The sequence below is a fragment of the Phyllostomus discolor genome, chromosome 10 (genome assembly GCF_004126475.2).
Source record: "Phyllostomus discolor isolate MPI-MPIP mPhyDis1 chromosome 10, mPhyDis1.pri.v3, whole genome shotgun sequence".
NCBI classification, from domain to species: Eukaryota; Metazoa; Chordata; class Mammalia; order Chiroptera; family Phyllostomidae; genus Phyllostomus; species Phyllostomus discolor.
The window spans coordinates 57,957,827-57,969,884 of NC_040912.2; the positions used below are offsets into that span (position 1 = coordinate 57,957,827).

General features: G+C 38.1%; 1 protein-coding gene across 1 annotated transcript in view; it reads left to right on the forward strand.

Annotated features, from left to right (window-relative positions):
* HECW1 (HECT, C2 and WW domain containing E3 ubiquitin protein ligase 1) overlaps window positions 1-12,058 on the forward strand; it is a 583,340-nt gene that overhangs the window by 98,769 nt on the left and 472,513 nt on the right.

Sequence of the window (12,058 nt, forward strand, 5' to 3'; positions counted from 1 at the left end):
GTTAATAATGAGATCAAAGAAGAAATAAAAAAGTTTCTGGAAAAAAAAGGAAAGTAACACACAACAGTCGAAAACTTAAAGGACACAACGAAGGCAGTCCTGAGAGAGAAGTTCATAGCAATACAGGCCTACCTAAAAATGATAGAAACATTTTAAATAAACAATCTAACCCTACATCTAAAAAAACTGGAAGAACAACAACAAACAAAGCTCAGAGTGAGTAGAAGGAAGGAAACAACTAAGTTCACAGGAGAATTAAATGACATAGAGATTACAATAACAATGACAAGTATCAATAATTCCAGGAGATGGTACTTTGAAAAGACAAACAAAAGCAACAAGTCTTTAAGCAGACTCACCCAGAAAACAACCAGAGAGGACCCAAATAAACACAATCAGAAATGAAAGAGGAGAGATTATAACTGATAACACAGAGATACAAAGAATTGTAACAAACTACTATGAACAACTAGATGCCAAGAAATTTGAAAACCAGTATGAAATGTACACATTTCTAAAAAAATAATAATCTCCCTAAACTGAATGGAGAAGAAGCAGAAAGCCTGAACAGACCAATAACAGCAGATGAAATCAAAGCAGTAATCAAAAAATCACGGCACAGAAAAGCCCTGAGCCGGATTGTTACACAGAATTTTACAAAAATTTCAAGAATGAGCTAATCTTTAACCTTCACAGGCTCTTCCAAAAAATCCAAGGAGATGGAAGACTCCCAAACTCTTTTTCTGAAGCCAATATCATCCTAATTTCAAACACTAATAATAATACAACAAAGAAAGGAAACTACAGGCAAATATAGCTGATGAACAAAGATGCTAAAATCCTCAACAAAATCTTGGCAAACCACTTTCAGCAATACATTAAAAAGATCATACAACATTACCAAGTGGGATTCATCTCAGGGATGGAAAGATGATACAATATTCGTAAATCAATAAATGTAGTAATACATCACATAAACAAAAGGAAAGACAAAAATCACACGATCATATCAAAAGATAATAGAAAAGCATATGATACAGTACAACATCCATTTATGATAAGAACATTGAGCAAAGTGGAATAGAAGGAGCATTCCTCAACATACTAAAGGCCATATACGTGAGACCTATAGCTAACATCATACTCAATGGGCAAAAACCACAAACTTTTTCACTAAGATCAGGAACAAGACAAAGTTGTACACTTTCACCACTTCTACTCAACATAGTATTGGAAGTCCTAGCCACAGCAATCAGACAAGGAAAAGAAATAAAAGGCATCCAAATAGGAAAAGAGGAAACAAAACTGCCATTGTTTGCAGACAACGTGACAGTGTACATAGAAAACCTATAGAGTCTACAAAAAACTACTTGACCTAAAAATGAATTTTGCAAAATAGCAGGATACAAAGTCAATATTCAGAAGTAAAAGGCATTTTTGTATACCAACAATGAAATATAGAAACAGAAATCAGGAAAAAAAAATCCCATTTGATACAGCAACAAGAAAAATAAAGTACCTGGTAATAAACTTAACCAAGAGGTAAAAGACCTGTACTTAAAAAACTACACAACACTGAAGAAATAAATCAAGAAACACACAAATTAATGGATGTAACATATTCATAGATTGGAAGAATTAACATCATCAAAATGTTCATATCACCCAGAGCAATTTATAGAGTCAACACAATTCCTATTAAAGTACCAACGACATATTTCACAGATATAGTACAAACATTTCAAAAATTTATATGGAACCATAAAGGACCATGAATAGCCACAGCAATTTTGACAAAGAACAAAGTAGGGAGGATCACAATACCTGATATTAAACTGTTACAAGGCCAGTGTAATCAAAATAGCCTGGGACTTGCATAAGAACAGACACATGGACCAATTAAACAGATTAGGGATCCTGCATATAAACCCAAATCTCTATGGTCAATTAATGTTTGACAAAGGGGGCAGAAGACTAAAATGGAGTAAAAATAGCCTCTTCAACAAATGCTGTTGGGCAAGCTGGACAACTACATGCAAAAAAGTGAAACTCAATCACCAACTTACATCATATACAAAAATAAATTCAAGGTGGATAAAAGACTGAAATGTAAGTTGTGACATCATAAAAGTCCTAGAGGAAAACATCAGCAGGAAAATCTAAGACATTCCAGGCAGCAACATCTTCTTTGATATGTCCCCTTAAGCAAGGGACATAAAGGAAAGAATAAACAAATGGGCCTTCATCAAAATAAAAAGCTTCTGCACAGCTAAAGGAAACAACATTAAAATGAAGAGAGAACCAACTATATGGGAAAACATATTTGCAATGATACTTTGGACAAGGGTTTTATCTTCAATATATGTAAAAAACTCATGCGACTCCAGGCCAGGAAGACAGACAACCCAATTAAAAAATGGACAAAGGTCTTGAATGGACACTTCTCCAAGGAGAGCATACAGAGGTCTCAAGGACATATGCAAGGATGCTTACCATCACTAGCTATCAGAGAGACGCAAATTAAAACCACAATGAGATACCACTTCACATCAATCACAAATGCCATATAAATGAGTCAACAAACAACAACTATTGGAGAGGATGTGGAGAAAAGAGAAACCTAGTGCACCGTTGGTGGTAATGCAGACTGGTGAAGCCACTGTGGGAAACAGTATGGAATTTCCGCAGAAAACTAAATATGGAACTGCCTTTTGACCTGGCATTTCCACTGCTGGGATCTACCCTAATAACCCTGAAACATCAATTCAAAAGAACCTATGCACCCTGGTGTTTATAGCAGTGCAATTCACAATAGCCAAGTGCTGGAAGCAACCTAAGTGACCATCATAAAGATAATAAATCAATGGATCAAATATCTTATGATATATTTACATGATGGAATACTATGCAGCAGAAAGAAACAAGGAGCTCCTACTTTTTATGACAGCATGGATGGAACTGGAGAGCATTATGCTAAGTGAAATAAGCCAGGCAGTGAAAGACAAATACCATATGATCTGACCTATAATTTTAACCTAATCAACAAAACAAACAACCAAGCGAATATAATGAGAGACATTGAAATTAAGAACAAATTGAGAGTAACCAGAGGGGAGGAGGGGGGGGTATAATCGGAGGGGGAAAAGGGGGAAGGGTTTTCAGGAACATCTGTAAAGACAAAAGGAAAAAACAAAAGGGGTGTAGGATTGAGGGTAGGAGGTGGGGATGGCTAGGGGAATGGTGTGGGGGAAATGCAGACAACTGTACTTTAACAACATTAAAAAAGTTAAAATGAAAAAAAAAACCTATAGTACATTTACACAATGAAATACTATGCAGCAGAAAGAAAGAAGGAGCTCCTGCCCCTTGGGGACAGTGTGGTTGGATCTGGGAAGCATTACACTAAGTGAAATTATCCATGCAGTGAAAGAGTAATACCATATGATTTCACCTATAAGTAGAACCTCATCAACAAAACAAAAAAACAAGCAAAATACAATCAGAGACATTTAAATAAATAACTGACAGTTACTAGAGAGGAGAGAGAGAAGGATAGTAAGGGAAGTGCTATCAAGGAGCATGTATAAAGGACACATGGGCAAAGCCAAAGGGTGTAGGTTCAAGGGTGGGAGGCAGGGATGGGTGGGGAAATGTGGTGTACTGGGGTAAAAATGGACACAGCTGTACTTGAACAACAATAAAAAAAGAAAATTTTTTACTTCAAAAAAAAAAAAAGATGTTACATTGTCACTTTTGATGATGGAGGAAGGAGCCTGAAGCCAGGAATATGGAAAGCTTCTGGAAGGTGGAAAGGGCAAGTAAATGGATTTTCCTGTCAGAGCTTTCAAAAGGAACACAGCTCTGCTGACACCTTGACTTCAGCCCAGAGAGATTGATTATGGACTTCTAACTCCCAGAAGTGTAAGAGAATAAACTCATGTTGTTTTAAAAAGTGAAGAAAAGTCATAATAATGATTAAAAATTGAATAAAAATAAAATAATGAAAAAGGTGGAGTAAAAATAAAATAATGATTTTAAAAAGTGAAGAAGAATTTAAATTGTGATTTAAAAAACTCTTCCAAAGTTTGATTACTAGGCATCTCTGCTTTGGTAGATTTATTGTTATTTTTTATAATTATTTAAGTATTTACAGAAGTCTATAAAGGCAAAGTATCTAAAGAAAGGGGACTTTAATAACCAAGTTCTGGAAGCAGCCTAAATGCCCACCTAAATGAGTGGATAAATAAACGTATGGTACATTTACACAATGAAAAGGAAGAAGGAGCTCCTAGCCTTTGTGACAGCATGGATGGAACTGGAGAGTGTTATGCTAAGTGAAATAAACCTGTCAGTAAAAGACAAATACCATATAATCTCACCTATAAGTGTAATCTAATCAACAAAACAAACATGCAAGCAATATATAACCAGAGACATTGAAATAAAGAACAAACTGACAGTAACCAGAGAGGAGTGGTAAGGGGGATAATAGGGGAAATTAGGGGAAGGACCATCAAGGACACATGTAAAGGACGCATGGACAAAGCCGAAGAGGGTAGGTTTGAGGGTGGGAGGCATTGATGGATGGGGTGGGGGACCGTGGTAGGTGAAAATGGAGACAACTGTGCTTGAACAACAAGTGAAAAAAGAAAGAAAAGTGGAGATAAAACTACTGTATGTCTCCTTAGGTGAAGTATTTGAAATAATAACCATTAGCCTTTTAACCTTTATGTACTTGAATCTAGTTTAAAATCATGTAATCCTAGGTCATAGGAAATGTGTGTAGTCTATGAAAAATTAGGATTCACCAGGACACTGTACCTGCTCCTGGGTTAATTAAAAGGCAGTGGAGTCAATCAAATGAAAATAATATTTCATTAGACATTTTTCAACAGGTATCTATGGATCACCTCTATATTGTATGGCACTAGAGATATAAGGATAAATAACACAGCTCGGGCTGCTGTGACTCAATGGGTTGAGCGCCAGCCTGCAAACCGAATGTTTTCCAGTTCAATTCCTAGTCAAGGGCACATGCCTCGGTTGTGGGTCATGTCCCCACTGGTGGGCGAGTGAGGGATAACCACATATTGATGTTTCTCTCCCTCTCCTTCTCCCTCCTTCCCCCTGTCTCTAAAAGTAAATAAATAAAATAAAATAAATAAAGATAAATAACATTGTCTTGTCCTGGAAAAAAAAACTAATGTGGGATTAATTAAACAGATTAATTTAACATGTCACCCAAGTCAGAGCAAGTAGCATGGGATTTTGTGAGATGAAGTGATTTTGAAAAACCTATATACTGAATTATTTATATATTGTCGTATTTGTTTTAGCATTCGTGGGTGACTTTCCTTCATACCTCATCCTTAAGACAAATTGTAATTAATATCTGTTTCAGATTTGAATAGATTATTTTAAATCACATGAGGCATTTTAGTAAACTCAAATAAAGATTCATTAATAATTAAGTTGTTAAATAATGAAACAGACTATTGAAACACTTTCTTAAGAAAAAAATTGCCAGCAATTCAGATTATTATATTATGATCATTTTCATAAATTTTTGGCTCAAAGTATGTATTTATCTGCTCACCTAGCAGTAGCATCCAATACAAGATACCTAACACTTTCTTCCACCCAGCTGACCTTGAGGTGAGACCATTTGGCTACTCCATGTTGCTGGCACCTACAAGAAGAATAGCTCACATTCTGACGTATACTAACTCATTTTTGTTAAGTACAAGGCTCACTGCTTTATTCAGGCTCCATCCATGAGACCTAAGCTGCAGGATACCTTCTTCTCAGGTTTATCCAATAATGGATCTGGTTGCATATACTAATGTGGGGACAACTGTGTGGTGCCTAGAAGAATATGGAACTAGGCTACATAATTGTCCATCAAGAGAGTAAAATGCAATCAATAGATGTGTACAATCACTGCAGGGAAAGAATAACTCAGGAAGAAGACAGAGTATTGAAATATCTAAAGTAAGACTACATGTTCTAAAAGTTGAATACTGAGGCACCATCCAGATGGTGGGAAGTCATAACAATTACAGTTCAATGTATAAAAAAAGATAAACTACAAGTGGGAGAAAAAGAGGGAGGGAAGCATTGATGTGAGAGGAAAACATCAATTGGTTGCCTCTTGTACCTGCCTTGACCAGGGACCAAACCCACTACCCAGGGTGTGCCCTGACCCAGAATTGAATCAGTGATCTTTTGCTTTGCAGTTTGATGCCCAACCAACTGAGGCACACAGCTCAATGTGGCTAACTCAAACTTGATTTAAAAATGTGTAATCTTACTAGTAATCAAATAAATAAAAATGAGATATTATTTTAAGTTTATATTTAATTGATAATGCTCAATGTTAGCCAGGGTTCTATAACATGGTTAGAATTACATTTTCTGGTGGAAGCATAAAATGACTTTTGGAAAACAATTTGGACACAGGCAGGGAGAATCCTAAAATATGCATATCATCTACAGAAGAATATTGCAATATTCATATATTTTATGTCAAGAATCTTTTCTATGTAAGTTAGCTAAATGTAACCAAAATCCCAAAATAACAATGACAAAAAACATAAGTGAACATAAAATTTAGATTCTCTCATTAAGGAAAAAGGTAGAATGGGTGTTGGATATACAACTAGCAATTTTTACTGTATTCCTCTAGGGAAGAAACCTGAACTTCAAAATGATTTTCAAGAGGCCATTCATTTTTAGGGAAAAGCCCCAATTTCCCAAAATAGGGAAATATTTACAAATTAATAATCATTTTGGTGACTTCATAGACAAAGGGATGTTATCTGCAAAGTTTTAAATGATAGTTGAGAATGATTATTTAATGTTAATTTAAAAATGCAAAATACAATATTATATAAAAGCATACCCTGTTTTATTGTGCTTAACAGATATTGCATTTTTTGTTTTATAAATTAAAGGTTTATACAATTTGGTGTCAAGAAAAACTGTAAGTTCCATTTTTTCATTTGCTTATTTCATGTCTCTGTCATTTCTTGGGTAACTTTGCAATATTTGGAATTTTTCATTATTATTACATTTTAAGTATTTTTATTGATTTTGTTATTACAGTTTCAATTTCCCCCCTTTGTCCCATTCCACCTGGTTGCCTCCTTCTCTCTAGCAATCCCTCCCTTAGTTCATACCCATAGGTTATGCATGTTAAGTTCTTTGGCTTCTCCATTGCCTATACTCTTCTTAACATCCCCCTAGTCTATTCTGTACCTACCCAATTGTGCTTCTAAATCCCTTACCTTTCCCCCATTGCTCCCCTCCCTCACCCCACTGATAACCCTCTAAATGATTGCCATATCTATGATTCTATTCCTGTTTTAGTTTTTTGCTTCATTTGTTTTTGTTTTTGTTTTTGTTTTTGTTTTTTTTTGTTTTTTTTTTTAGGATTCAGTTGATAGTTGTCATTTTAGTGTTCATAGTTTTTATCTTCTTTCTCTTAGATGAGTCCCTTTGACATTTCATATAATAAGGGCTTGGTGATGATGAACTCCTTTAGCTTTACCTTGTCTTGGAAGCACTTTATCCATCCTTCCATTCTAAATGGTAGCTTTGTTGGACAGAGTAATCTTGGTTGTAGGTCCTTGCTTTTCATCCTTCTTGCCAGTCCCTTCTTGCCTGCAAAGTTTCTTTTGAGAAATCAGTTGGCGTCTTATGGGAACTCCTTTGTAGGTAACTCTCCATTTCTCTGTTGCTGGTTTTAAGATTCTCTCTTCCAAAGTGTCGTAGGTTCGATTCCCAGTCAGGGTACATGCCTGGGTTGCAGGCCATGACCCCCAGCAACCGCACATTGACGTCTCTCTCTCTCTCTCTTCTCCCTCCCTTCCCTCTCTGAATGAATGAATGAGTGAATGAACGAATGCATAAATAAATAAATACATAAATACATAAATAAAATCTTTAAAAAAAGATTCTCTCTTTATCTTTAATCTTTGGCATTTTAATTATGATATGTCTTGCTGTAGACCTCTTTGAGTCCAACTTGTTTGGGACTCTGTGTTTCCTGGGTTTGTACATCTATTTCCTTTTCAAAATTAGGGAAGTTTTCTTTCTTTATTTTTTTAATGTAAGTTTTCAATTTTTTTTCTCTGCCTCTTCTCTTTCTGTCGTTTCTACGATCCAGATGTTGGGCCTTTTGGAGATGTCCCAGAGTCTTCTTAAACTCTCCTCTTTTGTTTTTGAATTCTTATTTCTTATTTTGTTTTGATTAAATATCTATTTCTTCCTTGTGTTCCCAATTGTTTATTTGAATCCTGGCTTCCTTCCCTTCACTATTGGTTTCCTGTGGATTTTTCTTTATTTCCTTAGTAGAGTCTACATTTCTTCCCTTATGCTTTAGCCATAGTCAGTGATATCTTTGAGCATTTGGACCACCAGTGTTTTGAATTCTGTGTCTGACTGGTTGACCATCTCACATTGTTTAGTTCTTTTTCTGGGGTTCTGTTCTGTTCCTTCATTTGGGCCATATTTCTTTGCCTACTGATTTTGTCAGCTTCCCTGTGTCTGTGTCCTAGGTAGAGATGCTTTGATTTGTTTTAACACACCTTTTAAATCATATGGGGTGGAGCCTTGGGTATTCAACTGAATGGGGCAATTGTGGCTCCATGTGTGGAGGGGAGACAAAAGAGAGGACAGTGATGCTGCTGGCTGGTTTCTGGGGCCTTCTCTGGCCCTCACACCATTTCCAGTCACTTTACTCACTTCCCATATGCAACTGGTCTCCCTCCAGCTGCTGTCCTTGTTGTGATTTCCAGGGCAGGTAGGTTTGAATATGTACTGGCAGTTTCTTCTACCACCCCAACCCACACTGGGTTGACAGACAGAAGTTATAAGGCTTTATTTTTCTTGGCACTGCAGCCCTGAGCTGCATGGTTTGGCCTGGGGCTGGGCTTGCTTGCTCACAAGGTGTCTCCCTGTTTTTTGTCCACCACACATGAATGTGGGGCTGCCCATTCTGACGGCTTCTGAGCCTTTCTTCCTCTCTGCCTCTCCACTCCTGCTCTCCACCACCACACCCAGTGGTCTCTGCCCCTCTGGCTCCACTCCTCCTACCCATCTGCATGAATATAGCTTCTTTAAATCTTTGGTTGTTGGACTTCAGTACAGTTCTGGGTGTTTTTCTGTGTGATTTTCAGGTAGTTATGGGTGTTTTTAATTTTTAAGTTAGCTGTGTTCCTTCTTACGGTTGTGTAATAAGGTGAGGCTTGTCTACCTATGCATACATCTTGACTGGAAGCCTCATTATTTTTACATTTTTATGGTGACCTGTGATTAGTGATCTTTGATGTTACTAGGGCAAGACATTTTGTAAGCACAAAAATTGAACTCTCTGAAGTCTCAGATAAACGTTAGCATTTTTTTAAGCAAAGTATTTTTAAGTTAAAGAATATACATTTTTTAGACATAATGCTATGTCTACTTAATGCTACATAATGCTACTTAACAGACCATAGTATAGTGTAAACATAACTTTTATATATTCTGTAAAACCAAAATAAGTTTATGTGACTTTATTATAAAATTTGTTTTTTTGAGGTGGTTTATATTTGAATTGAAAATATATTCAAAGTATGCTTGTGCTCTCAAGTTTGCAAAAAACACTCAATTTTTAAAATTTTCTCCATTGTTCATATTTTCCATAATAAGCATATTTTAAATGTATGGTAAGGAACTTGTGGACAATATTTTTAAAACATCATAATTGAAAACAAATTCTCATATATGACAAACAGGAATTCAAATTGGAGATCCTTTACGTTGAAACAAACAAATATTTATATAAATGAAGATACCAAGATACCTGTGGAGTAGGAAGAAACTATACTTGCCTCCTCTCATCACCAAATCATATTTATAACTAAACTGTAGAACAATTAGTCCTCAACTGAAGGCTAGCTGAATAGAAGTATTAAAATCAAGGATTTGTAGTAGAAGCCCCATAAAGAGTGTGAAGGGTGGAGATGTGGAAAGGACTGGCTCCACACCCATATGTGATGGTTGAGATACTGGAGGGGTATCTTGCCTTTGAAGGTTCCCTCTGAGAAGCATGAGAGCTCAACCCTATGCTGAGATGCTCATCCCAAGCACCAGAGCTGAGAGGAGGCACCCACATAACATCTGGTGGTGAAAATCATTGGGGATTTTGTTTGCCTCGGGGAGAAAGGAGACTTCTAGAAACCCAGGTGCTCTCCTGAAGGCCAGCACACAGGATCTGGTTCTTGGCAACTCAGCCAGGGGTCCAGTATTGGGGGATGACTTTGTTATATGAAAGTCATACAGAGAAGATTTAGGTGGTGTGGCCTCAAAGAAATATGTGAAGGGTCAGACACCAAGGTCTCTGAGCTTAGTTCCTATCCAATATTGTCATCAGATGCCATATTTTCAGGGTCGAACACTACATTTTATTCTTACACCACACTTTTATTCTTACACCACCAGATTGGGAAGTGCACTATCCCAGTCCTCCAATCTCTGATGACACTACCCTGCCAAGGTGGAGTCCTGAAGAAAGATCTGTTTGCTGTACTTGACAAGGAACTTTTGTTTAACGTTTTTGGAGAAGCTCTTGATAGAGACTCAAGCAGACATTGAGTTGTGTAGCTTTGAAATGGGGGACACTTTTCTCTTTTCATGTGTACAGACAATGGTCTGCTTCCAACTGGAAACTGACTTGGGTTATCCTTCCCACCCCTGGTGGTCCTCTTTCTGTTGAGGTCATTCCCACAAGTTGATAGAGTACTGAACACACTTAGGACTTTCAGAGCACATCTCTCTGTGAGCTTCTTTTCACAGACTCAGACGCATACTGGGCTGTGCTGCCCTGGTGTCAGGGAGGATCCCTGCCTCTGGCCACATTCTTTTCCTACCTACCTCTGGGTACAACCAGCACCACTTTCCCAATTGCAGTCTCACTTGGCTAGCCCCTTGGCTCCCAGCATCTTGCCCTGCTGAGTTCAGAGATGCAGAAGGATTGGAGGGCTCCACAGAGCTGGTACTTTTGAGCATTTCTCCTGAGAGCCTCTAGGCAGGGTTTCAGACTGGCACTGGGTTATGTGACACTGGTGCAAGAAGCCAGCCTTTCCCCGCCACTAAAAGTGCAGCTGGTTCCACTCCCCTAATTGGGGACTGACTTGACCTCTTCTTCTGACTCTTGCATAGGGGCCAGCTGGCTGCACCCAACATGAACCTGTAGTGCACTCTTTCTGGGGAAGCTAGTGTCAGACACTTGGGCAGAGACTGAGTTTATGACTCTGGAGTAGGGGCTACTTCCCACTCCCTTATTGAGCTCCTGGTTGTGCTGTCCCCAAGCACTCCTGCCTATTTACACTGTTTGCCCTACTTTGTGGTAAAGACTGCAGGTTACAGCCAGCCTGAGCCCACTCTACAGTTTTTCTTCAGAAGGCTCTTAAGGAAGACACGGCAAATGCAGGGGTAGGTAGAGTAGCTAACAGGTAGAAGTTGGATGTTGGGATGCCTTGGGCATTTTACTAATCTTCTCCTGGTTCAGAGCTAGGACAATCCAACCCTTGTACATAGCTTGGCCCATCCCATAGACACCCAGGCCCAGAAGCAGACAGAAACAGCAAAGTGCATGGTGGCTTTAGACGAGTAGCCCAAGCCTAGTTACAGGCAGTGTCTGATATCAACCTGTACAGGAATCCCATCCAAGTAAACCCAGAATGAACACAACCAGTAGTGGGCTTAAGGCCACACCAGAGCTTTACCTAACTATTCACATAAACAACACAATCAAAGAGAGTGGTAGGCACCAAATCCAGCTGAGAACAACTCTGCTTTGGAGGTCAGCCCCTGCACAGCATCTCATTCACCATATAATTAAGGTCAATATTTATAGTCAGCCAGCTTGAGAGTTAAACCCACCTAGAAACAAGCCAACAGCATTCAAGACCCAACTACAACAGACCACACAAGAGAAATTCCTGGAGCACCTCACTCAGGTCACAAGGAAGATTATGCTATTGAGCCCCATAAGATACCCACAGTATACAGCCAA